Source organism: Cyprinodon variegatus, unplaced genomic scaffold (genome assembly GCF_000732505.1).
Source record: "Cyprinodon variegatus isolate N-32 unplaced genomic scaffold, C_variegatus-1.0 Scaffold22, whole genome shotgun sequence".
NCBI classification, from domain to species: Eukaryota; Metazoa; Chordata; class Actinopteri; order Cyprinodontiformes; family Cyprinodontidae; genus Cyprinodon; species Cyprinodon variegatus.
The window spans coordinates 7,432-13,399 of NW_015150475.1; the positions used below are offsets into that span (position 1 = coordinate 7,432).

The 5,968-nt window shown below is 38.0% G+C and overlaps 1 long non-coding RNA gene across 1 annotated transcript in view; it reads right to left on the minus strand.

Moving 5' to 3' along the window:
* Nucleotides 1-457: 457 nt before the first annotated feature.
* The window catches only part of LOC107095357, a 55,341-nt gene continuing 49,830 nt past the window's right edge, over nucleotides 458-5,968 (minus strand). The window contains exon 3 of the long non-coding RNA XR_001481737.1: nucleotides 458-489. This is a non-coding gene — a long non-coding RNA (uncharacterized LOC107095357). The remainder of the gene's footprint in view (nucleotides 490-5,968) is intronic.

Sequence of the window (5,968 nt, forward strand, 5' to 3'; positions counted from 1 at the left end):
AAAAGTTTTGTTGCTCCAGTTTTTCCCTGGTGGACCTTATTATGAATAACAGACTCTGACGGTTTTAAGACCCCAAGGAAAGGGATGGATGTATAATACAAGACTCTCAAACATTGTTCAGATTTACAGCAAAAATTCATGATCTATCATTTTGATTTAAAAATATTAAATGGAACACAGTGACAAATATTGCAAACATGTTGCAAGTGTCTCAGTAAAAAGTGTAATACTTCTGATTCAGTTTGGGACACATTTGATGCAGCGTTAGAGCTCCCCGCCACTCATTCTCTTTGCTATCCTTACAGCGTTATTGTTGTCGCAGCGAGCAGAATAAGTTCTGAGGCCCCACATCTTCTACTGATGCATTCGCACATTGTACTGACTGTTGACGGCATGTGGTTTTTGTGGGTGAAATGTAAGGGTAGGAGGAACAGAAGGAAAACATAAAAAATATGGATCTTACCTTAAGAAGTTCTTGAGTACGTCAAACTGCACAAAGAAAGAAGAGAAAAGAAGGGGCAAAATAAGGGGAGACAAGGAGGGAGAGAGGAAAACATATTGTTATAAGACCACTGGTTTAGGCTTAACAGCAGAAACAAGCTATAAAAGAAGTTAACAATATATAATAACTGTCAAAACACACTGGATTCAATTTGACAATGATCTGAGACAAAACATTAGATCATGTTGGGTTTCCATAGCAGTTAGACTATCTTAGAGGGAATTTGGCTACCAAGACTTCTTGCTGTTTTTGATTATGTTGGTTGCAAAATTGTTTTGCCTTGGCATTTTAAAAGAAGAACATTGAGCATTTGAATGTCTGGAACTAAAGAACAGAATCGATTCCTATACAATATAATTGTTTCAGAATTTCTGAAAACTACTTAGGTGGATTCTAAATCTGCTTAATCTAGTGGTATGTCGATGGACCTACTAGCCTATGATCTTTTTGAAAAAATTGGATCCCCTTCTGTTTTATTATATAGTATTTTCTATATTTCATCAATTTATACAATAATACAATTTATACAATAATACAATATATTGTAAAAATAGTTAACATAAAATCTGATAATCAACAAATACATGGGAATATTTCCTTTTATTTCCTGTAATTGTGTTTTAGAAATAGAAGAGACTAAACTTAATGAGATACTATTGGTAAGGGTCATGTAGTCATAGTTTACCGTGGCTGTTTAAAACTCTTTTCTTTTAGTGAATGTCTGCCAGATAATTATAAGTAGGTAATTCTTAGAGACTGACTAATATTCTATAGCTGTACAATGCAGTGGCAAATAGCACTAACCCCTCCCCCACCTGTTTCTGTGACGTGTTGGTCACACCTTGCTGAAAAAAAACAATAAGTGATAATGATACTAAGCATTTCAAATCGGAAACAACACACAAAGCACATACTGTGGTGCAGTTGGGTGAATGTAGCCTAGTCTCTAGGGAGACTGTTTTCTGCAGCCTAGGCATTTAAGTGTTGGTATCAAAATACACTAAGGAAGCAAATCAGCTCCAAAGACACACAGAGGTTGCTGCTTTTCTGAACTGATAAAAACACTTCTCAGAGCCATCACTGAGCTACTTTTATCTTTTAAAGTCATACGGAAGCGGCTGTTCCAACGGTGGCAGTTCCGAATTCTCCCGAGTGGTGCCCAACTTTACACGAGGGAATAAAGTAAATGTGATTGGTCGATTATCAAGGGGGCTGGGTTGTTGTGGCGGAAGGTTCGCAAGCAAAATGTTCACGGGGACGAAGTTGTTGTGGAAGAGGACGCAAGGGCAGCAGAAGCTTGGTTTGGTGTAGAAGGCTTACAGCCGTCCATGTTTGAGCCCTTGCCTCACAACGCTGCCATTTCTGTTAGCTCTACGCCTCCCGAAGACACAGACATCCATCCCCGTGAGCACTGGGATATAACTCAATGGGAAAGTAAATGAGTCTTATTTCAAGTGTTGATGCAAAATATGAATCAAAATGCTATGACCGAAAAAATTTGATTGACAGATAACCGTTGATATATGATTGGCTGAATTTTGGTATATAACTATACCCCACCACACACACACACACACACACACACAGATTTTAAGACAGGATTTTTTTTAAATATAAATTTTTTAACTTTTGGGACAATATGGTCGGATAAAGAGTTGATTTATATACATGTTTAAGCCAGAATTATTTGAAATTTAGATATGACTTTCCTACGACTTTAATGCCTGACCTTTGTGTCATGTGTTGCCAGTTGAAGTTACTTGAAGTTACTGGTCTACCTTTGCCCACCCACTTGTGGAACAGTGCTGCTTCATAAGTCAAATACAGGAGAGTCATCAAGAAAAGCAATTGTCCCTTTCAAAATCATGACTCTTGGTGTCTTAATGGGAAAGCCTGGTTCAAGAAGACACACCACTTTCATTCTAAATTGACTGCAGCAGATCCAACGAAAAAATATAGTTTTACCAATTGTTATGGAAGATTCTGTACTTATAATAGCTGCAGACTTCACAGGAAAAATGTACAATTATGTAATAATTGTAAAATACAATTGTATTTTACAATTAATACAAAATTAGAGCATAAGTAGCCTTAATTTTAGCCCCTAAAACAAGATAATTATATATATTTCACTTGATTTATTTTAGGTGCAAAAAAGAAATCCCTTGGCAGATCATTTTATTTTCCTACACAAAGTGTAAATACACATTTCAAGGACATACAGTACTAATTATAGTTCACTCTATGCAGTGTTGTAACTAAATCCATCAGCCCATGAAAATTAAGCTTTAAACGGTCTTTGTGCTCCCTCCTCTGTTTTTGTATATTTAATGACTTTGTTTAGCAGCAACGTTTCTCAAAGCCGTTCCAGTTCCATGCAGCCTTCTCAGTCCAGGCATTTTACTCGAGCATCAGAACCTTGTGAATCAACCTGAAACTGGGCCTGTAAGTCGAGTTCATCCTTTAAGGAGAACAATATTTAATCATGGATTTTGTATCTCTCCCATATATTCTGTCTTCTTTTAGTTTTCAAGGCAGCTTCAGCTCCGTCTACGATGAAGATTGCTCCAAGGCTGGCTACAATAGAGTTTAGCTGAAAAACAAACACCTAATGAATGTGTATAAAAATTTTCATTGGCTGATCGCAACATCAGAAATATATTACACAGTGCTAATTATTTTACGCCTGCTGAATATTCAGAAGGAATCAGAAGAGGTCTAGTGATGGTAGACAAGAATGTCTGAATTTCTAATTACTTTCCTATTGCAAAATCACAGCATACAATATATAGCATTTTAATACAGCATCAAGCACAAAACACAGTCTGAGTAAGGCAGTGATAATTAAACCAACAAAGAGCACCGTTTGTTAAATCTAGTTGAACTTTGGATCTTTTCACAAAGAAGGCTTTCCTAAAGGTATTTCATCCTCACTACATGAACACAGAAACTAAAGTACCAGTCCTCTGCGATTTCTGTCATATTGTCCACCTTTAAAAAAAATTTGTGAATATTGTGAACATGTTTACGCTTTAAATTATTATGTCCATAATATCTCATATTGGCACATCTCTACTACGTTGTAGAGGAAAAACCTAGGAGGACAAGAGAGCAGCAAAGTGGGAACAAGTATCTGGAGATGAGAGTCTGAGAGGGTTGCTGTGTTTAGCTGCGCCATCTCACCTTCCTTAAAGTGAAAATGAGAAAGTATTTTTATCTTGTCTATGTAAAAAAAAAAGGTGCCTAGAAGTTTGTGAGTCTGAGTGTGATAAAACATGTTTAGTTGTGTGTGCATGTAACGAAACAAGATGTGTGCGTGCTTTTGTGTCAGCATCTCTAATTAGCTGAGACAAGCAGGTGTAAAACAGTAATTAATGGTACAACTGACTGACTTCATTATCTCTATGTGAGCTTCTCATGCTGCCTGAACAAACACAAGCATACTAACAGAGGGAGTATTCAAGGAAACATTACAACATACTTTTTTATGGTGTGAGTGCGCTATTTGTGTGTTTAACGGTGAAACTGCAAAGCAGTGTAGATAAATGGACATAATCTCTGCACAGGTCACTGCTTGGCTACTTGAAAACTCTCATTTAGCTTTCAAATGGACTCATTACTAATGAATTGCAAGCTGCTTTAGACCAAGCTGAGCACACAGTAATGGTTTGGCCATCTTCCACAATTCAGCCCTAATATGCTCGTACACGCACGCTCACGTTGACAGAGATTGAGAGCGAGTGTCCAAAAGCCCCAATTACCTTCACGTCCAATGTAAGAGAACAAGCTAGAGAGCTAATTACATATAACTCACATGCAAGATGGAAAACGATCAAGCACCCACACTCTTAGGCAGGGTAATTTGTTGCCAGAAATAAAGGATTCTTGTGTTTTTGACTTCAGTTGTTAATGTTTACAACAATGCGTTCAAGAAAATACGCCCGTGTCATTGCATTATTACCATAAGTCATTATTACACCCCCCTGAGCCCAATAAGCTTTATTAAATCATCAATAAGACTGTATAATTTAATGGTCCCGGTTTTAGCCAGATTGATTTACACTTCAGTGCTCTGCCAGGCCTGAACGAGATCAAATGAAACTCGATGCCTCCAAATGCAGCATGTTGTCATCGGGTAATTGGAATAAATATGCTTTTTTAACTATCGTTCAAGCACATTCAGCTCATAGTGGTTTGCCAGGATGAAAATATTGCTGCTGCTCTTTCCTGCTCTGGTGGGTGACTGAGTGAGTGAGATGGCAGTGATCGGGCAGAGTAATTTGACCTAATGAATATGTCGACAGCCTGTTTCTTTCTCTCCCCATTAAACACTGCTGGATTAGATTTACTGTGCTTACTCTAACAACTTAAAGACTCCATCAGTACGCCACTTTCCACTCTCGTAAGCACACACACACAAATACACGCACACACAAACTGGCCTAGCTCAGTAGATCAATGGCCTCTTGGTCAATGTCTCCTTTGGGAGGCTTATCCATCAGCTCCTCACTAATGAAACAATCTGATCACTGTGTCTGTGTGTGTGTTTCATGACAGTGTGTGTACGTGTGCATGCTTTTCTGAGTGTCAGATGGGAGTAAAGGCACATGAATGTGGTGTCATGTTGTTTACTTGTAGGTTAATTACAGCTTGCATCACTTAAACACTTTAAGCTTCTTGTACATTGTAAGTACATTTTGCAAGCTCTCAATCAGTGTTGAACAAGAGAATAATTAGGTACCAAGAAAACAATTGCTATCATCGTGAAATATTCTCTTTTGTGGACCTAGATGTTATGTTTGGTAGACTTGTGCAAGATCGAAGCAGTAGTGCGAAGGTGATTTGTGGTAAAATCAGTGGATCAAAGCCACCAATATTACAGCCGAAACATTTAACACACTAAGCAACACAACCAATTTACTAAATGTTAGCATGACCTGAGAGCACATAATGGAAGCTGACTGTGCCTGAAGCTTTTTTCTTTCCTCACTGGAGACAATATTTCATCCTTCAAGATGCATTCTATTCATACTCGGAAGTCAATCATTCCAAGATTCTGATCTGAGAATCTGAAATGACAAAAAGACCCTTTTGTGCTTTCCAGAGCAAAAAAAAGGCCAGGTTTAAAAGCCTTAAATGGCCAAGCTCCATCTTATATCAGAGATCTGATTGTTCCTTAGGTTACTAACAGAGCATTTCACTCTCAATCTGCAGGTTTACTAATGGTTCCAAGAATTTCTAAAAGTAGAATGGGAGGCAGATCTTCTAGTTATAAGCCTCCTCTACTGTGGAACAAACAACCAAACAACCAGACACTGAGTCTGGTTCTGCTGGAGGTTTCTTCCTGTTAAAAGGGAGTGTTCTTCCACACTGTCGCTGCAAGCATGTTTGGTGTGAGGGAGTTCATTTCGAGTCAATAAGGTGATGCAATAAGTTGGTTTTCCTTAAATAGAAAGACTTTTAGCC